At 33.8% G+C, this 26303-nt stretch overlaps 1 protein-coding gene across 2 annotated transcripts in view; it reads left to right on the top strand.

Moving 5' to 3' along the window:
* CFAP299 (cilia and flagella associated protein 299) overlaps positions 1–26303 on the top strand; it is a 500183-nt gene that overhangs the window by 432775 nt on the left and 41105 nt on the right. The window lies entirely within an intron of this gene.

Genomic DNA, 26303 nt, shown 5'->3' with positions numbered 1-26303 from the left:
TTGGGATTCGGTCTGTCTAGAAGCCATAAGAGCAGTCCATCTAACATATTCTCCTTCCACTTTTCTTTGGCCACCAGCCAAAACACAGGCCTCTGACTAGTTCACCCTCATTTTCTCTCCTCACTGGCCTATTCTGGGATTCCTTCCACCCATCATTCTTTTTACTATTGACCCCTACCCTTTCCTCTGGAGCCTTGATCTCATCACATAGGAACTACTCTACACTGTGAATCAGTCTAATCACGGATCCCATCCTTCTGCCTCCTTCTGAATAGCTCTCAAGCTAAATTTCTTATTCTACTATTTCTCACTTACTATAGAAAGCAAAAGTAGTGGCACCATTCCGCTTTAACTCTCACTGCTGTATACAGCTGATTATTTGACACTTGCAGCAGCACTCTGTTCCTCTGACATCCCTACTGTCTTCTATCCCACCTTATTGCTATTATCTAAAGACTTCCTAACTCATTATCACTTTCATGGACTTACCTCTTTTCCTAGCTGGCCTAGATGCATGGCATATCACTTAACTTCTCTCTTGCATTGATCCACACTGCCCATTTCTTTTTGTGTTTTGATTACATATGTCGTGCTAAAAGTAGATTGATCTTGACATCTCTTGTTTGCACCTATAGCTGGACCTGTGAGTACTCCTGAAGGAAATTTAAGGAAATTTCACAAAGGTGTAGATGCTGCTACTAGTAATTCATGGTCTCCAAACTCAGTTGGAGTAGCTCTCAGCCACCCATTTATGTGCTTTTTTAATTCCTAATTTCATCATCTTCCCCCAAAATATCCTAAAGCTTCACCACTCTCTTAAAACCATTGTCCTCCACTGCTGACCCTGACTCCTGTCCATTTATGATATACCTCACATTTCACAGAGAACATTGGATCTAAACAGAAAGTACTACCTGATCTGTTTATCTTTCTGTCAACCAAAATTGATTTCCTTGTAAACCAGTGCTCCCCTCAGAGTATCCTTCTGATTATTTCAAGCCACAATTAGATTCTGGCAGCCATTGGCCCCTGAGCCTACTCAACTTGTTTTTGATGCTTTCCATTCCTCTTTCCACTGAAGCTCTACTTCGTCTATTGTTCCTTCTTTTTTATAGATTCTCAAACTGGCCCTTTTGACATTCTCTTGGATGATTTGATCATTTTTCTGGAGTGGAGTAGTTTTCAACAGCTACAACCCTAGCACAGACCTCTCTTTTTTACTTCAGACTCAGTTATCCTACTGCTTGCTTCAGAGAACCTCTCAGTAGTATCTCTTTTGCTTATTTTAAAAATTAAATTCATTTTAATCCCTTCAACTGCTCTGTCTTCTATATCCCCTTTCTTCGCAAATAGCACCGCTTGTGCAATCCAAGCCAAAATCCAGATATTAACATAGACCTCTTCCTCTTCATCATCACCCCTGTAACTAATAATTTTCTAAAAATACTAGATTCTATTACCTTAACAGCTTTGTTTATATTAATAAATATATAAACTGTCATTTCACCTGCTAACACTTCAGTATAAATCTTTGTCTAATAACATTTTAAAAGAAAACATCATGAAATTATCTTACCTGACAAAATAATTCCTTAACATCGTTGAATACTTGGTCCTTATTCATATTTCATTGATTGTCTTAAAGTTATCTTTTCACAATTGTTTTGACCAAATCAAAATCCAAACAATATTTTTTTCTAATTTTATCTTTCGTAACTCTTTTACTTTATAACAGTCCCTCTCCTTCTTTGAATATTTTATGCTATCGATTTGTTCGAGAAACTAGGTCATTTGTCCTAAGAAATGCTTCATATTCTAAATATGACATCACTCCCAGGCTGTTGTTTGTTGTACCCACCTTTATCTTCCTATATTCTGTCCGCCGCCTTGATGAAATTCAGTGCTACTTTTTATTTTTTTAGGTAAAAAATTTTTAATAGGTAAAGCTCTGTGAGCTTCATCAGTAGGTTCAGGTGATATCAGTCTGATGGCTCCACAGTAAAGTTCTCCATCAGCTTCCACTCAATGGTTTTAGCATACTAATCGAGGCTACCTAAATATTTTTCCTGATTTGCATATGGTGATTTTCTAATTCTATTACTCATTCTGCATTTTTTTTTTAGCTAGAATTCTTCCACGGAGAATAACTTTTTTCTCATCCCTTATTTGGTTACCCTGAAATAGAATTCAATTCATGCAGAAAGACAAAATAAATATTTGATTAATTTTCATTAATTTATGAAAAAAGTGCAAAGCCAAAAACACAAGACTATACAGATAATGCCAAATTGTTTTCAAAGTGGTTATATCAATTTATACCAGAAGTACTACATGAGTGCTCTAGATAAGCCTCACCCCCAGCAACATATATTAACAAACTGTTTTTTTTCCCACAGTAGTAAGTTATAAAAGATCTCTCATTGTGGTTTTAATTTTCATTTTCGTGATCACTAATCACATTGGGCATCTTTTATTGATTATTTATATTTCCTTTCTGTGAAGTGTCTATCAAGACTTTTCCTCATTTTGCTGTTGCTTTATTTATTCTTCCTTTTCCTGTAGATTGTAGGAATTTTTTTTTTATTTTTATATTTTGGATATTGATTAACCCTTTGCCTCTTAAATGTATTGAAAACTATCATCTTCTAATGTGTAATTCTTATTTTACTCTCTTTATATTGACTTTTGGTGGTCAGAAGTCAAAATTCTCAATAATTAGATTAATGCATTTCATTAAACTTTTCCTCTGGGGTTTGCATTTTTTTGTGTTTTAACAAATTCCTACCTTTCTGGAAGTCATAAAGGTATTGACCTATAGGATATCATAGTTTTTCTTTTAATTTTATATCTTTAAACTACCTGAATTTAATATTGCGATGGTGGTTAGGTAAGGGTCTACTTTTTCTTTTTATTTTTTTATATAACTAATAATTTGTCCTAGTAACACTTACTGATAGATCTACCATCTTCTTCTGCACATTTGCAACACCATTTGTGTCATGAGTTAAGTTTTATAAGTTTGGGGTTGTTTCTGGGATCACTCTTTTGTTTTATTAGTCCTTCCTTGAAGTATCAGCATTTTGCTCATTTGTTATATTTTTATAATAATTCTTGATATAAAGAAAGGCAATTTCTTCACCTTGTTTTTCTTCTTCAGGAGCATCTATGCTATGCTTGCTCTTTACTCTTTCATATAAATTTTAGAGTCAACTTATAAAGTTCATGCAAAAGAAAGTTATAGTTTTGATTGGTATTGCTTTCAAGTTATGACCAATGTACAACTGACATCTTTATAATATTGTCTTCTATTTATTTATATTTATTTATGCCTTATTTAACTTCTCTTAATAATATTTTATGATTTTCTCAAATAGGGTGTTATTATGTTGAGGATTTTTTTCTCCTCAATGCCAGATAATACCAACCTTCTAAACAAAATTAGATCTATTTCAGTGATCCCACTGGATAATTTTTAGCATGTGAGTTTAATTTAAGCCAACTATCAGAATCAAGCTTCAGATTTTTCACTCAAGCAATTTCAAGCCAATAAATGACTTAAACAGTTGTTACTAAAGGAAAAAATACTTTTGGTATACATTGTTCTACACTTAGTTCAATTCAGAACTACAACAAAGACTTTAAAATTTAAAATTTCATAAGATCTCTTTGTACTTACTTATCTTGTGACATGCTATTTTCTTCTGTGTAGGAAGAGACATTAGATCTGTTATTAGAATCCTGTCTTGCATTTTTACTGTAGAAAATGTAAGTATCATTAGACAGATGCAATTCTTTTGAAATGCAGCTGTAGAAAGGGCCCTGAATCCTTGATCATCTTGTCAATTCTTGACCCATGTATTCAAGATTCAATATCTTCCTTTCAGCATATTTGCGAATAATTTGGGATAGCATATTACAGTTTACCGAGTTTCTTTATACTTCTCTGTAACAACTTTGCAAAATAGGTTCAACAAGCATTATTCTTACTGTCTGAAAGAGGGGAAAAGAGAATAAACCGCTTGCTAAAATTCACAGGCGAAATGGTAATGAGTGCACGGAAGTCCTTAAGAATTCACTGTTCACTTCCAGACCACTATTCTGTGTTTAAAAGATTTTGTATCATGAGAACAATTGCACTATGTAGGATCTTTGAGTTATATTCTGTCCCACATTTAGCTGCTTAAATTTCTATGTTTATATATTATTGAACAAAGATCTAAAATCTGTCTGTAGAACTTTACCCATCCCTTAAATAGGATGGTCAGGAGAAAATAAAAAAAGTTTTCTTTGTATTTCTCTGTGGAGAGTCCATGAACTATTCATACCCTTGACTGAGGAATGCCTCTAAATACTAAAACTTTGAGAGGTATTATTGTCAAATTTCCCTCGCAATCCCATTGTCTGTTTTATTAAAATGTTTAGCATGCCAAACCTCTGAAGTTAGAATTATAAAGTTGCGCTTATCCTGTATCCTGCGCTTAAGTGCAATCTCATGAAAGTATCTGGTAACATATTGGCCGGATCCCAAGTTTTTTTTTTTTTAAAGGAGTAAATGAGTCACTGTTTCTGCAAGTAGTATATAAAATATTGCCTATTTTAAAGCTATTAATGTCATTCCACATCTAAGTGTGGTTGCTGACTAACCATTACAATATCAGTTTAGCCTCTTCAACAGATATTTGCTGAATTTGAAAGAGAAAGGAATGCTTTGGGTGAAAAAGAATACTGTTTGAGGGAGACTTGCCACAACTATCTATTTCCTTGGAATTAGAAGTATGGTCCATAAACCAGTAGCACTGACACTACCCGAGAGTCAGTAAGTGAAGCATCTCAAGCTCTGTCCCAACCAATGAATCAGAATTGGCACTGTAACATAATCCCCAAAGTTTCAATATACATATTAAAGTTTGAGAAGCTTACTCTAGACCTGTGCTATCAAGTGCAGTAGCCACTAGCCGCATATGACAATTGAACACTTTAAATGTGACTAACCCTGAATTCAGGTGTGTTATGTATAAAATACACACCTGATATTGAAGATTTCATAAAAATTTTTTAAATACCTTATTAATAAATTCACATTAATTACACATTAAAATATGTCAGATATGTTGGGTTAAGAGATATAAAATTGAAATTATTTTCACCTATTTCTTTTCGGTCTTTTTAAATTTATGTATATATATGTATATATTTATGTGTGTATATATCTATATACACACACACACACATAAGTGTATATATGTGCACATGTGTGCATGTGCACACACACACACACATACACACACACACATATCTTGGAGAGCACTATTTGTCCCCAACCCAGAGGTTCAATGGTTCAATCCCATTCCAATTTTTAGGACCAATATTGATCTTAGATAAGTGTGATGTAAGAAGCCATAGATCAGAGATCACCAATTACTAGTATATGACTGCAGACATGTTTTATTTGGCCTGCACAAAGTATTTTTTTTAATGTTTTAGAAACAGGAAATGTCATATAAATATCTCACATTTCAGATTTTCTTAAAAACTAATAAGGTCTTCTGACACTGGGCCTTTGTTCTCTCATACCAATCATGGCCTAGAATTAAGTAGCTGCTGGAGGTGGGGTATGTTCTCACAAGATTAACATAGACTTTATCACTAACACACATTGGCTGCTGCTCCCATCACCCTTGAGTCACTCATTTATAGTACTTCACAAATTCTTCTAGGCATTTGAGTTTGTGACTTCTGATCTATATGATTGTCTTAGATTTTAAAAGGTATATTGCCATGAGTCTAGTTATGATCTTTTCTCGACCACTCTGAGTGGGTTTAATTTCAGCACTTTGGCTCAGTCATGTTACCCTATACCACTGTGGTTAACAAAGCTGGACTGAATCAGAGTCTGAGATGATTATGATGCTGATAAAAATTAATCGAGCACTTCCTCTGCACAAGGCACTGTGCCAAATAATTCACGTACCTCATTTCACTTACTCTTTGCAACAACTTTACAGTTAGGGATCTTTTTCACGTTTTAACCAAGTGTATAATAAAGGTGTTAATTGGCTTAACCAAAGTTACACACAGACATATTTGCACCCACAACTAGAAATCTAGGACCAAATAATGATTCATAGAACCCCAAATGCCATGATTTTTTTAACAATCAATACATGATTCTACTCTAGGATTTTGTCATGAAAAGATATCATCTTCCCCTTGCGTCTCAAACCCATGTTCTAGTCATTGTCAGGTCATATATTCCTTTTGCAAATGTATCTGACTTTACAAGAACTAATTTGGGATTGTTTTTCAGAACTTGAAGCAATCCTACTATCCATAGTTACAACTGGAAAATTTCATCCATCCTGTACCCACCCTTGCCACTTCCTTGTTTCATTGAGGTTGGCAAAGGGCTGCCCTTTGTACTTAACCAGGCTTTTATTTTCAGTCACTATGAGTAAGAATTACAGTGTCCCACAGCTTTGTGTGTGGAATAGCCCTGGACGGAACTAAAAGTGCCCTTTAATTATGGCTTCAGCCTAAAAGTCTTTAGGGAAAAATTGGCCCTGACCCGTTGAACCTCAGCTATGTCCTAGGATACTTTTAGAATCTATTCATATCCTCTGAACTGTGGTTTACATAATTTTTGTAATATTTACTTGGAATTCTTTTATAAATAAATTTAACTTTCCAATACTTATTACATTTAGTTTCTCTTTATTCCAAGCTAAATATTAAGTACCTTCTTTCATGGACAACTCAAGGATTGAAAAGACAGGTATCAAAAGCTATATTCAGATGAACTTCCTCCTGCCACTCTATAAAACCTAAACATACTAGAACTAAACCTACTGAATTCCTACTGAAATATCTGTTTGCATTATTCTATGGTAGAATTTTATACAGGGCCTCTTTGGTTCATTGCTTTAAAAGTGTCAGAATCCCAGAACAATCATCTGGTAATCTCTTTAATTGTCTAGAATATGTTTTCCTGAAGATTATATCTTTGGGTAAACCTTAAGTGAATAATTAGAGATCTGAGACAACCTCTAATTTATTGGCAACACTTACTGTGGTTAACACAGTATTATTCTTTACACAAGATTTTTTTCCATCATTTAAAAAATTTTGGTAAAATAAACAGCATAAAATTTACCATTTTAACCTTTTTTAAGTGTGCTATCCAGTGGCATTGAAATTGTTATGCAACTTTCCCAACATTTTTATAAAATTTAAAAATGTTTGGAAAAGCTCAAAGACCAGGACAATAAATACCAATATGCTTACAATAGACTTAACAATTGTTAACGTTTTGCTAAATTTGCTCAAATCTCTAAAGTGTTGGTGTGTGTGTGTACCATTTTAAAGTAGCTTGAAGATTTCGCCCTGAAATATTTTATTGTGAATCTCCTAGGAATAAGAAATTCTCCAATATAATAACATCACTATTATTATACATAAGAATATCAATAATTGTTTCTTATTATCATTTAACGTCTAGTTTATATTTAGATTTTAATTATTCCCAAAATGTGTTTTGTAGATGGTTTTGTGAACCATTATCCAATTAGTGAACAAAAATTTTATTGCTTATGTCTCTTGACTGTCTTTTACTCCAAGACACCCTTTTCCCCCAAATTTCCAACAAAATATTTTTTTCTTGGTCATGACATTGCCTTTTTAAGAGATAAGGCCAGCTTCCTTTTACATCGACCTGCATTCTGGAATCAACTTACTTTTTTTTGTAATGTCATCTGACTTGCTTCTATGTATTTTCTTTAAACTGGGAAATAAGTATAAAGGCTAGATTGTATCCAGTATAAATATTTTTTCAGCAAGAATTCTCTATTGGTGAGTAGCTATGTATTACATCATATAAGGAGGCCTCTAATGTCAAACTATCTCATTATTAGTGATGCTCAGTTTGACCCTTTAGTTAAAGGAGAATTGCTTAATATTACTTCTAAAATGGTATATTTTCATTTTTTGGTAAATTTTTATAGTAGCTAAACTAACATAAGCTAATATTTATGTCTTCATATAAACATATTCATTTCCTGTTTAAAATCTACATTTAAAAAAATTTATTGCAGTTAGCATTGGTTAATAACATTATTTAAATTTCAGGTATAAAATATTATGATTCAATATCTGCATGCTCTATCGTACACTCACCGCCAAAAGTCTAGATTGTTTCTGTTATTATATATTTGACCTTCTTTACCCAATTAGTTCTTTCTCCAATCCTTTCCCCTCTGGTAACCTCTATTCTGTTGTCTGTATCTCAGTTTCTTTTTGTTTTCTTTTGTCAGTTCATTTGTTACTTTTCTGTTTTATATTTCTCATATGAGTGAAATCAGATGATTTTTGTCCTTTTCCATCTGACTTAATTTATTTAACACAATACCCTCCGAATTCATTCATATTGTTGCAAATGGCAATGAGTCATAGTTTTTATGGCTGAGTAGTATTCCACTGAATACATGTACCACATTTCCTTGACCCAGTTATCTGTAAATGGACACTTAAGTTGTTCTCATATCTTGGCTATTGTAAATAATGCTTCAATGAATATAAGGATACATATATCTCTCTAAATTAGTGCTTTCATATTCTTCAGACAAATACCCAGGAAAGGAAGTGCTGGATCATATAGTAGTTCTATTCTTAATTTTTTAAGGAACCTCCATACTGTTTTTTGTAGTGTCTGCATGAATTTGCAATCCCACCAGCAGTGTACAAGAATTCCCTTAAGAAATGATATGTAGCAAATTAACCTTGGTATCCAGAGTTTTGTCATTTAATTTCCTAAATTAGAAGAAAACGTATTCATTCTAACAAAATTTAAACAGATTTAAAGTTATAGGATAGAGCTATCAAAAATCACAGACAACTTTCAGTGTGCAAATAAACCTTGTGTCACAATCGCACTTGTTTACTGTTTAGAGCTCAAAACCATTTTGTTGTATGTATCAAGGAGAAACTTGAAGACATCAAATATATTTGCTTTCTTACAATGTCTCTGTCTCAGCTATGTAATGACCATCTCATGTCGGTTAATAAAATAAATAAGGGTGCATCATGATTATCTTTTTGTAGATACCATACCTGTGACCACCAAAGGATTGAAAACATAAGGTAACATGGTGCTTTAGGAAACACATCTTGCTCTCTGGAATAGCAGGCAATATCAGTTTCTATCTTTGGAATATATATTAGTCAATACATTCCATGTAGATTCTGTTCAAAAGGCCAACATTTATAACTTAAAGAACACTAGAAACCTAGTTATAATTGGCATTACAGAAATCTAAGGATGCTTGAATGTAAATCTCACAAATGAGAACAATGGTTTGCACTAAGAAGTGGGACTAAGTAGTAGATCTCTTAATCCTTAGCCTAGATTCTTTTAACATTCTGGCATACTGTGTATTTATCTATTTGTACATATGATGAGTCTCTTTATTGACTTTTTTTTTTAAAAGATACTAATAAAATATTGTTTTTAAAGCCATACTAGATTAACCCAGGGGATAAGCAAAAACTAGTTTGCTTTTTCTAATTAATTGCTGTAATGACATATCATTTAAGACATTTTCTCTTGACTGTGGCTGTATTAACATGCAAAGAAGAGTAGAGAGTAAAACAGCATGGACTAAATCCGTATCTGTCTATAAAACCTGTGGGGAAATTCTGGAGCCATTCTAGAATTGAACTTAGAGATATTAACTGCTCTCTTTTTAGTCTGAGGTCTATTTGTCCCAGAAATTCTACTTTCCTTGTTATTAAAATCATCTCAAAATTCAGGAGTGAAGATTAGCATTCAGTAACTTAGAATTCTATTTAAAAACCTAATGATAAATTTTTGTCATTCAAGACAATCAAAATCTTTCAGTATTAAAAGAAAAATTCTCATTGACTTTTCCAGCCTTGTTTTATGTGTCTACTCACATCTTCACATACCCAATGCTTGAATTACATACAAAGAACTACTCATCGTTTCCTAGATACATCATGCTCTTTTATGACTATTAGAAGTACCTGTACCCACCTTCCCCACTCAGTGACCCTTCCCTGACGACACAACTCGTGTGACCTCCTTTGTCAGAACTCTTCCATTCCCTGTACTGAGTTTACCAATGTTATGCCATATCATTTTGTCCACCTCTTTTCCTTTACATCAATTAAACATTATGTTATCATGTTAACTGTGAGTTCTTCAACACAGGAACAACCATGGTTTTGGAGGTTTGGGGTGCCAAATACCTGAACTTCCTTTCTTCTCAGAGCTATGACTGGCAAAGAACTAACACGAAAACCCACTAAAGATTCTTTCAACACATAGTTATTGAACACCTTCAATATTCAATGTTCAAGTTCCAGGCACTGAGGATACTACATTTATCAGAATAAAGGAAGCCTCTTCTTGTGGAGTTTATAGTCAAGTAGTAGGAGACAGAAAATAAATAAACAATGGCAAATCTATCTATCTGTTTACATATACATATATAAATGTTTTATCATATACAGTAATACTCATGTACTATATGATATATCTATTTATATTTATGTTAAGTAGTTCAGCATCTATATGTCTGTATTGAATATCAAAGGAAGATAAGTGCTATGAAGAATATTAAGTGGGGGAAGGGATTTCTGGTTACCATTTTAAGTTAATTTGGTCATGGAATACCTCTCTGCACTGTTCTGTCAAACTTGGCATTTGACAGAAATCTGAAGGAGGTGAGCCATGAAGAAACCAGGCAGAAGGACTTGTATTTGGAGGACATAAGGCCCTGAGGCAGTCTGTAGGAGGAGTGACAGGAAGGCCAGGGGGGCTGCAGCAGAGTGGCCAAGGGGAGCGGGTTAGGTGATGAGGTCAGAGAGGTTATAGGAGCCAGATGACCTTGACGATACAAGTCATTGTAAGGACTTTGTTTTTATTCTGAGTAAAATGGAAAGCCACTGGGGGTTCTTAGCAGTGGAGTGATGTGATATGAATTAAATTTTCACATGATCATGCTGTCTACAGAACTGAGAGAAAACTATGGAGATAGAAGCAGGGAAAGCCAGAGGATATCAGAACCAAAGTATCAGCTTTCTCAATAGCAGTCTAATAATTTCAAGCACTGGGTTTTCTATAAAATTGGCCTAATCTGTGGTTCTCGGATGTTAGCATGTTTCTGAATCACCTGGAGGGCTGGTTAAACCATGTTCAGGGCCTCATTCCCAGAGTTTTTAACTTAGAGTTGAGATGGAGCCTGAGAATCTGTATTCCTATCCAAGTCTCAAGTGGTGAGGTGCTGCTGGTACGGGGACAACACTTTATGAACTCCTGGCCTAGAAGGATGCCTCTGTTCCCTCCAACAACACCAGACGTCAGGGCTGCTTGAGGAAAAGCTGCCTCTGCCGAGCTGACTCGAAGGACTTAGCTTCTTCTGGCCTACACCCCTATTTCTTTAGCCAGCTACCTGCCGATTTTTCGATACATCGACTCTACTGCTGGGAATATTTGGCCCAAGGTAATCAGGTTACCTCTTCAAATCCTATGGGACTCCTCTTCTGTGGTTACATGAGAGAATATTTTTCCATTTATAACATATCTGTACCCCTACTGCCTACATAAGGCCTGGCACATGCCAGGGACTTATTAAAAATCTATTACACGAATAAGTTGAATGAAACAAGTAATTTTTTACCAAGGAAAACTTAAAACAATTTTGGAAGATTTTAAAAATGCAGTTTCTACTTAAAATATTTAACTTAAAAAACATTTTAGCATTGTGAAAAGCTATTCAAATAAAAAAAAGATTGTTTATTACTTTTACTTACAATTGATATTTATTTTTCAATAACACTGAGTATCTGGCACAATAATTTTGCATTTGCACTGGCTATTAATGCCATAGCAATTATGTCAAAAGGTTATATTTATATTGTTTCATTATATTGTATTCTAATTCTGGACATTTGCAATTGATTCGCAAAATTTGTTTTAGATTTAGGACAGAATTTTCACTAGATTTCAAACCATCAGATAACATTAGAACCTTTTTATGAGTTCTCCAGATAAAATTCCATCTTACTGTGAAGTAAAAGTTAGAGAATAATTAAAATTTTAGTATCGTATTGCTTTCATGGTTTTCATAAATATTCACAATTATAGTGTGTGATATGTACAGAGTCACTGGATTTCCTTCTGGTTTTAGTATAGAAATCATTTTCTTTATATTATTAAATTTGCATTGTTTCTAGTTTGTTACATAAAAGGATTGCATTGGGCAGTAAGTTGGGACACAACAGTTTATGCTTAGACTATTGAACTTCAACTGCCAAATGACGTATAAAATTAAATTCATTCCATTGTCTACTAATTTCTGTAATTGAATAAAACAATGCAAGACCAGTTTCTTCAAACAATATATGATTTTATATTAAAATATTACAGAATGGCTGTCACATAAAATAATTTAAAAACTAGAACAACAATTTGAAAAATCAAATTGATCTTAAAGATTTTACTGTAAAGAGAACAATTTGTATTTTATTTTGTATTTTCCCTACACCTACTTTTAGAACTAAAAATGATCATTTTAAAAGAGCTAAATATTTAAGTTCAATTTGATTATCTGTCAGTTTGTATACATGCACAAACTTGAGGAAGAATGAAACAGAAACCCTGATTTAACTATGTCTTACACTTGTCCATTTCTATAAGATCCAGGAATGTACAAAAATTTCACACCTAGATCTAAGCACACTCAACCTAAGTTGTCGAACCTAATTGCAGTTTTCCAGAGCATTTGGATTCGGGAATGATTAATATGATTTATTGGTAACTTACTTTCTCACATTAGGAGAATTAGATGTTATTTAGGTATGGAAACTATTGTATAGTGTATATGTTCAAACTTTTACACACACACAAATATAATAAAGGCTTGTTAACACATTAATATTCAGAGTCATTTATGTTTAATCACCCATTAACTTGTAAAGGCATAACAGAAAGGAAGTTAATTCGTCAGTGACAGGGATGTAAAAATCTCTTACTGATATTTTTATGCTTTTAACATGCAGCATGTTTAAAGTAGTGTAATTCTGATTCATAAACACCATTTACAATTGCATAGGCATGCATTTCTATGCCAAAATATAACAAAATGGAATAATGGCACTTTCTTAAGTAGTTTAGCTTCTTTGGTTATAACTCAGAATTCAATCTCTCATGTCTCTCTACCACTTTCAAATAAAGAAAGCAATAAACAAGTCCAAAATGAAAAGGCAAATCATTAGGAATGCCAGTATATCTCCTTATTAACCCCCATAATCTCTATCCATTATCATCTATATCTAAGTGGATGTCTGCAATATCAAACCTTTGGGATTTTATTGTTTAAACTGTAGAATATTCTGAGTACCTGAGTTCTTTTACTGTTCAGAAAGTGCAGAAAATTAACATCGAAAGGAAGGGAAAGGAAAGGAAAAAAGAAGAGAGGAAGGGAAAGGGGAGGAGATGGACAGGGAGGGAAGAGAAGAGGAGAGGAGCAGAAAAAGAGGAAGAAAGGGAAGGAAGGAGGGAGGGAGGGAAGAAGGGAGGGAGGAAGGAAGGAAGAAAGGAAGAAAGGAAGGACAGACTTGAAGTTTGTAAAAATATCTCTAAATTGGCAAATCTCCTTCAATCTTTTCATTTCATTTGTGAATTCATGAAATAAGTCCATTAAGCAAAAATTATTGATTTGGTTCTTCAACTCATGTTGAATGAAGCCATTTTAAAAGCAATGTGTGGAATTCTTGCTAGAAGTTGACTAGTCAATCTTTAGTAGATAAGAATGAAATTAGGAACTTTCTCAATTTGCTGAAAAAGTCTGTTTTCTTTATTTTCTGAATATGTACATCATGATCTTCATAAATCTAGCCCTTTTCCCCACTTGTTTTCAAAGAATACATATAATTTGCAGGATGCAGAACCAGATAATAATGTTTTGTGTTTTTCTATAGTCAAGTTCCCTTGAATAATCCCTTTAAAAAATACGTAGCAGTGAGAACTGTCACAAAGACAGAGATTTCAGTCACTGTTTCTATGAAAACCTTAGCGGATTAGCCCATAGTTTAAACTCGTGTAAAGATGAAAACGAGCTATTTAGCTCATCTGGGAGGCAGCTGTGCAAAACCGTGGACGGCAGTGGTAAGGAAAAACCACTATTAGGTAAACAAAGCAACAGAAAGATGTTGAAAAGGGTAAAAGAATAAGAAATTAGAATCCATTCAAACAAAACTTACTTGGATGAATGAGAAAGAAAGTCTTTTTCCTGCCAACTCAGTAAATGTTTAATCTGGAAAAACATGCTTCCACATCTGGCTTATGTTTAATATTATAAATATTACCTCTTTAATTTTTATTTTATTTTTGATGTAAATTTTGGTTTATTAACAAAAATAAAATAAAAAGCAGTGGAGATATATGGTATTAATATTATAAATACTCAATATTTCTAATAAAATATTCAAAATACAAAATATTGCCTGCTCTCTAACATGTGCTAATAAAAGTCTTTAAAGGAGAAAATTGAAAGTATTGGAAATAATAAACATTTGTATTGTTTGAATATGAGTCACCTAATATATTAAATACTATAAAAGAAAGTTCTCCAGATGACCAGACGAATAGTTATTTTGGGATACTTGCAATATGGCATGATTTTTAAAGTGTGTATAATTCATTTAAAAAGATAAAAAGAAGTAAAAATGATTTACTTGTATCTATTTGTTTGAGGCAGTATTGCAATGTTTGTACCCAGGAATGAACTAGTTTCTTAATTTTCTAAGGTACTACTCTAAGGGAACTTTCCAGTCTTCAGCTCAGCCACACAAATTAATATGTGACTTCCTAGAACTTCCTAGCCCTTCTTTTCAGGGCTTGAAAAAAGTCAGGTCATGTGCAAGGCAAGTAAGTCCACAGAAAGAAGATAAATAGAATAAATTGGAGGTCTCCCTATCTAGGACTAGAAATAAGTAAAATTGAGCAGTAACTTTTCTCTGTTTCTGCATGTAGTAGTAAAGAAAATAACTCACATTTGTGAGTTTATAGAACATTTTCACAAGCATTACATAATTTTAACGTTGTTCACCCACACATTTTATTTAACCTAGTAATTATAACACAATGACTCAGAATATAAAATCTAGTCTATTATTCTATTAATGTTATACTAAAATATCTACCAAGTCTTATAGGAACACAAATTAAGGTACAATTAATTAATCATTTGGGGGAGTATAGAAAAGCCTGCTGCAAGAAAATAATTGTTTGTCCTTGAATAATGACTAGGAGTCTGATCAGTAGACAAGTGCAGAACAGGATATTACAAATATGAGCAGAACCATGAGAAAACATGGCAAAATTGAGGAACAGTGAATAGTTTGATACCTATTCAGTAATCCCAATCCCTTAGATATATCATATTCTAGAACCAAGCTGAAATTAAATATGATACACATAGAGAGAGAGCAAAATGGCTGGCAGGGAGTTATTTAGAGGGTTTCCAAAGCAGTTTCTATCATTGCGGGAGAAAATAAACATTTCTAAAACTTTATGTCATGAAATTCAATAATTATATGTTAACACCTACTATGAACTAAGCTGTACCTGACATGGGATTCTGTAACTGATAGTAAAAGGTTAATTTCTCTTGAAGGGCTTTTGTTCTGGTAGCTAAAACAGCCACGAAAATTATTAGATGTACTGATCAGCATTCTTAGTTACACACAACAGAGTCTACTGAAGCTGGCTTAAGCACAAAGAGATTTAATAAGGATATAAACAATTCACAAAATTACTCGAGGATAGAAGAAACAGACTCTAGATTGTTTCCACACTTAAGCCACACTGCAGAATTGAGTTGACACAGAAGCTGCAGCCTCTACCACCAGCAGGAAATTACATTATCAGGGAGCTTCCATCATGGTTGACGCTCCAGAAACATGCAGCTTCGGCAATAACCAGGAGCTGCAATATCTGGAATACTCTGCCACACCTGACAAGCTCAAGAACTGTGCCTTTTCTGTTACAATCTTTTTGGGAAACATTGTTTCTCATGTCCTCTGTCTCTTTCCGCTGTAACTTTAGTTCTGAATTAATTTCTCCTGTGAGAACTTCTGATTGGTGAAAACTAAATCACATGGAAAAACCCAGCTGTGAGGTAAGCTTAAAACAGCAGATTTTAGGTCTTTCACCCCTGCAGGACAGCAAGGCACACCAGAAGGGATTAGAGTGGGTATGAGCAAATCAGTCCATAGTATCTGACAAAAAGCATGAGTAAATTGCCTGACTTCCAACCTTTAATAAATAATTTCAAGGAAATAGATAGGCTAAGACTGAGAATCAGGAGACAGGAGCTGTTCTAGACAAGATGATCAAAGACAGCCTCTCTGAATGGGTAAAATTTAGGCTCATTCCTAAAAAATAAAAAGTGCTTGCTAACTTCCTGCATGGAGAGAAAGGAAAAGATTATTTTAGGCAAAGAGATCATACAGAATCTAATAAAGGGCAAGATCTCTAGAACCTAACTGGTTTAAAAACTTCCTCTGCCTCTTACTTGGACAAAGTACTCGAAATCTCTAATTTATTATCTTTGTTCACAAACTAAGGATTTTATGGTTACTAAGAAGATTTTATGAGTTAGTGCATGTGAAACACAACAGTGACAGGCACCCAGTACATGCAATACAAAGTATTAACTCTTCCAACATGTTAAGTCCAAGTCATCTATGAGATATGCTTAGAGTTGAGAAGTCCGTAGATACAAATTTTAAATCTCTGGGAAGGAATGTGACCAACTAGGCAAGAAAATACAAGAGATTTCATATGAAAATGCCAAATTTTAGATGTTTGCAAGAGAAATAGAACCCAGTAAAGTAAACTGAGAAGGAAGGTACAGTGGCACAGGGAGAAAAGCAGAATATAATCATATCATGGAATTCAAGAAAAAAAAATATTTCAGGAAGGAAGAAGTGATGAAAAATAGTATGGCATTTCCTCAAAAAAAAAAATTAAGTATAGAACTACCATAAAATCCAGCAATCCCACTTCTGGGTATATATCTAAAGGAAATGAAAATGGGTTATCAAAGAGTAATCTGAACACCCATGTTCACTGCAGCATTCCTCACAATAGCTAAGATATGGAAACAACCTAAGTGCCCGTCAGTGGATGAATAAATACAGAAGATATGAAACTGGAAAATAGACAACTGTGAAACATGTAGCACAAATTACCACCATAGTAAACAACAAATCCAATAACACAGAAGCCTATTGAGGTAAGACTGTCCTTTGGGGTTTGACGAAAGGTGGAGAAGGGTAAATGAAACATACCCAGCATGGTATAAAACATAATTTCATGTATAGAATCTATTTTTGTAGCATCAGACTAGGATATTTACATTCACACACACACACACACACACACACACACACACACAAATACACACAGAGCACATTACATATTAAGCAATTTTTATTTTTGAAATCGATTGCTTTATCAAAAGGTTTATTTTCTTTTTCTTTTTCTTTTTTTTTTTAGCAACTCTCAGAATCTGCTAGAAACATTCTCTTCTCCTTTCAGCAAACCATCCAAGAAGCAGTATAATGATTTAATAGGCATTATGAGATACTCTCATTAAATAAAACATTCTGCATCTTTCTGAGGGTAAAAAAGAGCAGAAGTCATTAGCTCTCATGTCATCAAAGATAGTTAGCATTTCAAGAAAGATATTCGGCTTCACTTTGTCAGTTCTTGCCACAAGTATGTGATGGTCTATTTTATCTGCTTAGAACTTTAAAACCTACTCAAACTGGGTCACTATGTGAATTATCGCCTTATTCCACTGTCTAGAATAACAGGTTTCTGGACTACAGATTTAATAATTATTAAAGTTTTATCCTCTTGGCCTCATCATTGCCAGCTATTTGTCCAACTTTCTCATTTCTTTTGGATATGGATACCTAGGTTAGCTTGAATATGACTAGAGGCTTATTAAGCCGACGATTTCCAAAGAGAGCTCTAAATTAAATCTTCTTTTAAAGTTTTAGAATAGTTTTCATTTTTTCTTCTCAATGATTGCCAGTCGAATTCATCCCTTTCTTCCTGAGTTGGCCAGCTAGCTCCTGGCTTAGGCTAATGTTTGTTCTCCCTCTCATCTCTGATCTCCCCATGTCTAAAATTATACACTTTTGCATATGTGTGTGTATATATCTTTCTGTTTTTCAGGGAGATATATATATATATATATATATATATATCTCCCTGAAAAACAATTAAACGTCAGCAGTGGTGCTTTTAAATACTAAAATCATGATATTTTACATCTGAGTCAGTTGCCTCCCTCTTTCTCATTGTGAGATGCCTGCAGTTACATTTCTTCTATAAGAAAGTTTGAACATTTTTTTCTAAGGTAGGAGAAGCAGCAGGATGTGTACTCCAGAGCCCTTTCTTTCTTTGTGGCCAGGATGAAAAAGATTTCCCAACCATATGCATATCTACGATAAATTTGTGGCAGAAGATGGATGGCTCCTGTTTTTTAGTATCATTCTTTTTATATAGATATATGATTTAGGGACTCTCTAGTTTGGACTGCAATGTATCATGAGCCCTTGGTGAAAAGGTATGGTTGGTTTGCTAACCACAGAAGAAATTGTTTCAAAAAAATAAAACATCACTTTTTATAAATGCAGAATTTTAAAGTGATTTTTAAAGTTGATAAACTACTTTTTACCTTCAATTCAATTTTATAACTGTTCAAAATAGAGAATAAATTATCTTTACAAAGTAAAATGATGTATATGTAGGACATTATGGTTGTATGTTATTAAATTATAAATACATAAATATACCATGTATAATACAAACTATAAATATCCTTTAATGAATATTATTATGCTGCAAGGAAATTAAGATTTTTTCAATGTTTTAGTATAACATCTTATAAAGCATCACAGTATAAAATAGGTCATTATAATTTACAAGATTCTTAGAAATCCACAAAGTTGAGCCTTTTTGATCAACTTATTGGCAAAAAGTAGGATATTAGAAGGTTATTTTTTTGGATAGGGAAGACTTTGGAGTATTACAAAGCATCTCTCATTTTGAGGACTGCTGCCATACTGGGACACCCTCGCCTCAGAAGTCAAATCACATGTCCGTCTACAGATGAGTCAAGAATAAGAAATCCTCGGTATTGTCCATGCTCATATCATTAGTTTACATGGCCCAAGGAAAAAGCTAAAATTCCAGAAAAATTGGGGAATGGAAAAGAGAAAAGTTTATTTCTATTTATTGTCTAGAATGGCAAATTTTTAGTTCTATCTCAATTACACAGAGAACAATTGAAATCAAACATAAGGAACTTTTTCATAAGAAATTACTTTTATTATAATACTATTTTGGTTCTAATTAGAAAGATGATTTACCTTTTGAAAACAGTACAGAAAGTACACAAGGTCCTGGTCAGGCTGGGAGGTGGATGCCTTTTGCTTGGGTGCTGTGGAGAACTATTTTTAAGAGGCCGAAAGTGGATAATCTCGTCTTTTCCTTTCAGACCCTGACTAAGGGAATGTTCTTTTCCTCCTCATTGTCCTTGAAGGACTTTTCCTTAAGGTTTGACTTTTCTCACAATTAGTGTGGTAAGCTTGAGGAACTGATGTTAGAGATCAGATTCAGATAAACGGGAAGAGGAACCTGTTCGGTATGTTTGTTATAGACCTTAGGTCAGCCTGCTGTAAGAAAAGCCATCCTTGGTGGTTCCCCATGCTTTAGCCTAGCTCTTGAGAAAACACACTGGGATTGGGGACAAATGCCGAATAATAAAAAAGCATGCATGTGTCCATCTTAGTGAGAAGAACTGAAACTTTTGATGTAGAAGAAAATTGATGTTGATCTTCAGTGAACCATGTAATATGTGTCATAATAAGCAAATGTGAGCATCTTAAGTCTTTGTCACAGGCAATAAAAAACACATGTTAAATATGAGAAAAAATTACTTGGAGAGAGGAATAAAAAGTACTTTTGCAATATGATAAGCTTTTAAAAATCTCTAACTTTACGATATTTAAAAGTATGTGTGAGATATCAGAGAAACTTCACATAAAAATGTTTGTATTAAGAACACAATCCAAATTTTATTTTACAATAAACCAATTTTTAAAAGACACAATGCTCCTACTTTCTATTTTGTTTAATACTATTTAAAACTAAACTTTAGGTATTTTAAAATACTTTTTATATTAAAGGTCCTCATTTTTTGAGATTGTAAAAACCAGAAAAGCTTAATTGAACTAATAAAACACTCTTGAGTTGCAATGTAAACCTATGCATTACTTGACTGCCATCTTTAATCATTTCAAACTTTGATCATTTCAGTCCATCAAGTTAATGGTCAATACATTTGAATATAGTCCATTCAGTGAAAAAAAAAAAAACCAGCACATTCACTTTTAAACTTATTTTAGTCTATTAAAAATTATCTTTTAAACTAATTAATTAGCTATAAGACTAAACTTACTGATGAGTTGGCCCATAAATATGAACCGCCATCTAATTCTTGCTCCTAACCTGAGACTGCTGGAACAGTTCTGTTAGTTCCGGTTGGCTTCCGGTGCTGAATTTCCCTGTGGAAAGGGCTTGTCTCTACAATTTTTATACTTTTCATCTTGGGGATTAACAGGCAAATGCAAAGTGTTTTCAAGCTTTGCTCAGGGAGCCCAAAGTGTCTTGTTCATTAGTATTTGAATTTCTCTCATCTCATAAACCCTTATGTTGTTCTCTCAATGATCCAGATAGTTGCTAAGTTAGAGGAGGTGCAATGAACTGTGGTATTGCAGCTGAGACATTTTACAACTGCATATGATGACAACTTGACTGCAGGTTACGTTCATCAGAGCTGTGAAAATAGCTGCAAAACACAAGTCGATAACACTTAGTTTATTTTGCTGATAGGATGTCTCATAGAGAGTTTAAACTTTTAAAACATTTACTTTAGTTTCAGTTTTGTTCTCCTCCACTTCTTTGTTTACTATTCTGAGAATATGGATTTAGTATAACATTCCCACCTGCTTAAGAAACAAGGTTTGAAAAAAGTTAGTGCAGAGAAGCAATCCAGAACAGAGTTGCTCCCATGCCAGAATTTTACTCTTCCGTACTCTGCTTTGTGATACACCTGCTCCTACACATTAGAGTCACCAGAGAGAAAGCATTTCCTTAACCACTGCTTGTCATTACGTCTCCAGATCAAAAGATACTTTGGAAGTAGGTGCGCAAGCCAAATTGCCTTGTTGGTATTGGTCATTCAATTGTCAACTGATACATTTGCTAAAGAGGATTGCAAGTTTGTCGATGTCATCCTTAGGTACTAATTGTCACCTCTATCATCACTACGCTATTCTTGTACTTGATCTATGTCTGCATTGAATCCAGATATTTGACAATGCATTTTAAATATGCAAACATTCGCACGTATGTGTGCACACAAACACATATGTACACGCGTATTCTTTCTTAGTTCCACCTAATTGGAACTCTCAGGTAATGAGTCACGTACTAATGCTGACATTATGCCCTCAAAGCTCTGGAAAGTCTCATGACACAGTAAAGACTTTGTAATCTACAAAATATGTACACAAATTTGTAAATTCTCATGATTCTCCCCAATTTTATAAATGCAAAACCTGTAAGTACTTACTTAAAACCAATATCTAAAGTGGTGGTTGTGCATTTAAATTCGAATCTATCTTATCAATTGCCTTTTTTTCTCTACTACTTGAATACCAATGATTAACTATATCCGGTTCAATAGTCACTGAACTTCAGTTAGTGCCTGGTGTGGTTCATCACTGCAGTAAAAAAGAGTTCAATATTTTCTAGAAGTCTATCTAAATATTTCTTACAAGATTTAGTTTCTGGCTTTGGTACCAGATTAAAATTCATAATTTAATTATAATAATAATTTTAATAGTAAATTCATAATTAACTAATCTAAACTGATAGGACAATAAATTATCTAATGATCTAATGATTCCAAAGCAATTTATATTAATAATATATAATTTTGAAGTCCCAGAAAGTATTTAAACTATAAATTGTTATGCAATGTACACCTTACAGTTCTAAATTTTCTATTCTGAGAAAATTTTTTCATTACGCCTTGTCTTTCTTAAACTTCAAGTGGAAGAGAATATCCTATAATTTTAAAATTCTTATTTTCTTTTACAAATTGAAATATTTCAATATTCCAAAATGATAAATAAAATCTGTGATTTAAAAATGAACAAAAGTTCTACATTAAATTTAGAGAATAGTAGGCTTTAATCTCTTTACTTGACTTCAGTATTTTTCTGAAACAGGTTTACAACAATAACAGGTTTTTTAAGGTTTAATTTAGTCAAATAATTGAATTTTTAAAACCATAAATGGAATTTTAACAACTTATTTTTAACTATTTTTAATAACATAAAGAGTTCACAAATTAATATTTACACCTAAATTCAATATTCAAGGAAAGTTTCAAAATCACTAAATATATGTTTGATCACAAAAAGTTCTCTTAGCCTAGCAGATTGCACACCAAAGTTTATATCTGAACTTTATCTCCAAATAGATAGTTTGTTTTATATAAGTTATTAACTTCATTAGGTCATTGTCATCATTTATTACCTTAAAAGCAGAATAGTCTGGGATATTTGAACTCAATTCTTTGCAAGATTTGTGTTATACTCTCTAGTTCTCAGTATAGAGTATTGCGAGTGCTTCCAAATTTTTTTTAAAAGGCAATTTGGATAATTTAATAAATGTTTAATAATACTTTATCTTATTAAACTTTTCCTGACTTTTGGCTTTCAATTTCTTGACTTATTCCAAACTTAACATATTCTTAAAATAAGTATTTGTATTTAGTTTCTTTAAGCATTTATATTTGAACACTTACAAGTATTTAAATAAAATGAAACCAATCATTTGTCCCTTTCTATCCTCCTATATCTCTGGTATGCTCCATTACTTCAAAGTTTTTTCTCGTTTTCTATTTAGTTGTTGTTGTTTGTTTTTTAACCCATAATCTATATACATATATGTCTTTTTTTCCTAACGTGATCATTTTTATCTAACTTTTTCCACCATTTTTGCTCATATGCTCCTTCTATTCTACTGGCGAATTCGCATTTGCAGACATTATTCTGACATGAAAATCAATTTACAAGAATTTTTACATCAAATATACAAGTGAGTTATGTTGATTAAAAAAGAAAGAGAATCAAAACGTTTTTCAGTTTTGAAAAAAATCTATCAAATTCCTGTGTGAGTAGATTTGGAACCAGGTATCTATTTTGAATGGCAGGTATTTTTACTCTTATTTTTCTGTATGCTAAAAGGAAATTTAAATTCAGTGGATTCATCATGCAAATTGATGTCAGGCTTAGGTTGTTACGAAAAATCTGGCTGCAATAAGATTCTGGTCGATTCCATAAACCTCATGATGATTTTTATGTCATACTAAACTACCTCACTCCAACCTTGAAAACCATACTACATACCAGAGAAAGGAAATCAGAATTGCTCCTCTCAGGACCAACATAATGCCTTAAGAAATACTTCTTGAGAGAGAGGCACTTGTTTTACATTCAAGAAACCTATGTCCATTTACTTCGTCTTTTTTCATACCATGCAAAAGTGGTTTAGTCTTTGACATCATAACAGACTTAGAACTCAATTTCAAAAGCATAATTTGTCTGGAATTGCCCAAAGCAAAAATTTGTATTTTACTTTTATTTGAGGAATGTGGACTTCAAGGCAGCAAGCCAACATTATTTAATAGCTTCCTTTTTTTAGAGAGAAAATATTAAACATATGATCCCCTGAATAAAGTGTTTGATTTATTGGGAAGATTTGAACATTCTGTGGGCTTATCAACCAATCTGTCAAAAAAACAGACAAACAAACAAACAATAATCACATGTGAGTGCCTAACAGAGCCAGCAGTGAAAAATGCAAAAATTTTAAAATACAATGCCAGTTCTCCAAGATCTTATTCTATCTCTACCAGCAAAATTAACACTTAGGCTTCAGTTAGAGGCTCTTTAGGCATCAAATTATCACCACACTCCTGACTTCCACATATTATACCAGGAGGACAAGTGAGGGGCTCATGGTCAGAGTGAATGAGGGAAGTACGACCTTAGGCCATGTGACCTAAGATGGATCCAGGAGAACATGGTGCCACCATATCAGTCACAGTCAAGACAGAACATCATTTGGAAGAGTCAATTGGAGCAGCTGAGCAAGGCTGTCAAAAGCCCTTGGAGGAGAGAGGTAGGGCCAGCCCAAGAACACTGACTTCCTCATTGTATGGAGCTAGTAAAGGCATGGGGTGCTGTAGACCTGAGCAGAGCCACAATTCTCACACAGACGGTGAGAGATGACACATCCATTAGTTATAACTCAGTGTCCTGAACCTAATTCCTGTGTCTGACATAAGTGAGAATCACTCAAAATCAACCTTCAGCCCCATGCTGGCAGCACAATCTCTCATGATCCCATGAAAGAAATGCTCCGACAGCTTGTGGGAACAATCCACTGGCCCAGGTAGAGGATCCAGGAAGATCCCAGAGACGTGAGTCCTGGAGCTCCCTGTGTCTTCTGGTGAACCCCACAAGCAAGAGTCAGGGTTAGTGAGTCAGAGAGCATCCTGGAGCGGGGAAATGGAGGTCAGGGATAACATAGATCTTGGTGCAATCTGATTCTCCGCCCACATAGCATTGCCTACCACAGTCTGTTCTCACTACTAAATACCACTGTAAGGGTACTTAAACATTTTTTTTTTAGAAAGACACTCCAAAGCATGCAGGTTCCTGAGATGTAAGAAGCCCTGCTTCCCTCAGTCTAAGGGCAGTACTATCAGAAAGCAGGACTGGAGCTAGGTTTGGAAAGATAAGGATCCAGATAAAAAGAAAGAAGGACTAAACAGTAAGCAAGAGGCAGCAAGGCAGAGATCCAAAATGAGAAGGGAAAAAATATACTACATGTGAGAAGCGGGGAAGAAACTAGCTTGTCACTACTTGAAACTAAGGAACTGTTCTGGGTACTGTGAAATGGCTCATTCGTTTTTGGTTCCAACTTCCATTTAATATGCCCTAAATGTATGATGGAATATGGATAGCTAAAAAAAAAAAAAAAAGAAAAAGAAAAGACATTGCTCAGATTCCAGTATGGCTACGATTCTTGCTGAGAAATAGGTTTCTCTACTGTAATTTGGAAGTGTGTTAATGAACAGAGAAACAGGTGGTAAGCATACAGTTTGGTGGTGTGCACCATGGCTGAGGAGGTCGACATAGCTGGCTGTGTAGAGGCAGCTTCCTGCTTGGGCAGGAGGCGTCCCAGTTTTGACAGAGGCTGAGTGGTTCTGAAACCCATAGTTATAGAAGAGGGGTTTTCCTCATCTGGCGCACAGTTTCTTTCTTTTTTCTTTAATCGGTTTATTTCAAGACATAATCTACATACGATAAAACTTTCTGATTTTAAAATGTTCAATTCATGAGCTTTAGCAAATATATACAAATTATGCCAATACCACAAAATCAAGATATAGAACATTTTTGTCACTCCAAAAATATATTTTTTATCCCTTTGTAGTCAATCCCCAATGCCTACTCTGACCCCGTTAATACGCTTTTTGGTACTATAGTATGTCTTTTTCTCTAATTTCACATAAATGGAATTAAACAGCTTGTAATCTTCGAGGTGTGGCTTCTTTGCATTTAGATCAATGCTTTTGAGATTCATCCAAGCTTTTCCATGTATCAGTAATTTATTTCTCTTTATCATTAGTAGTGTTCCATTATATAGATATATTATAATCTGTTTATTCATTTACCACTTGGTGGACATTAAATTCTTCCCAGTGTCTTGTGTAAATACCTATCAGTAGGATAGGATAAGCTCATGTTCTCATGTTTAATATTATAAGAAACTACCAAACTGTTTTTTCAAAGATACTGTAGCACTTTTCACTTCCACTAGTATTTTTTATGTTTCTTTTGCTCAATATCCTTGCCAACATTGGCATTATAAGTCTTTAATTTTAGCTATTCGTGTGTGTGTGTGTGTGTGTGTGTGTGTGTGTGTGTGTGTGTGTGTTGGGGATGGGGGTCAGGTTTCTTAACCTCAGCACTATTAGCATTTGAGGCCAGATAATTTTTTGTTCTGTTTGTTGAAGGATATTTCAAAGCATGCTTGTCCTCTATTCACTAAATGCTAGTAGCAA

The sequence above is a fragment of the Rousettus aegyptiacus genome, unplaced genomic scaffold, assembly GCF_014176215.1.
Source record: "Rousettus aegyptiacus isolate mRouAeg1 unplaced genomic scaffold, mRouAeg1.p scaffold_m13_p_10, whole genome shotgun sequence".
In the NCBI taxonomy this organism is placed as follows: domain Eukaryota; kingdom Metazoa; phylum Chordata; class Mammalia; order Chiroptera; family Pteropodidae; genus Rousettus; species Rousettus aegyptiacus.
Note: the sequence above shows the minus strand (reverse complement) of the source record. Positions and strands in the feature narration are given on the sequence as shown.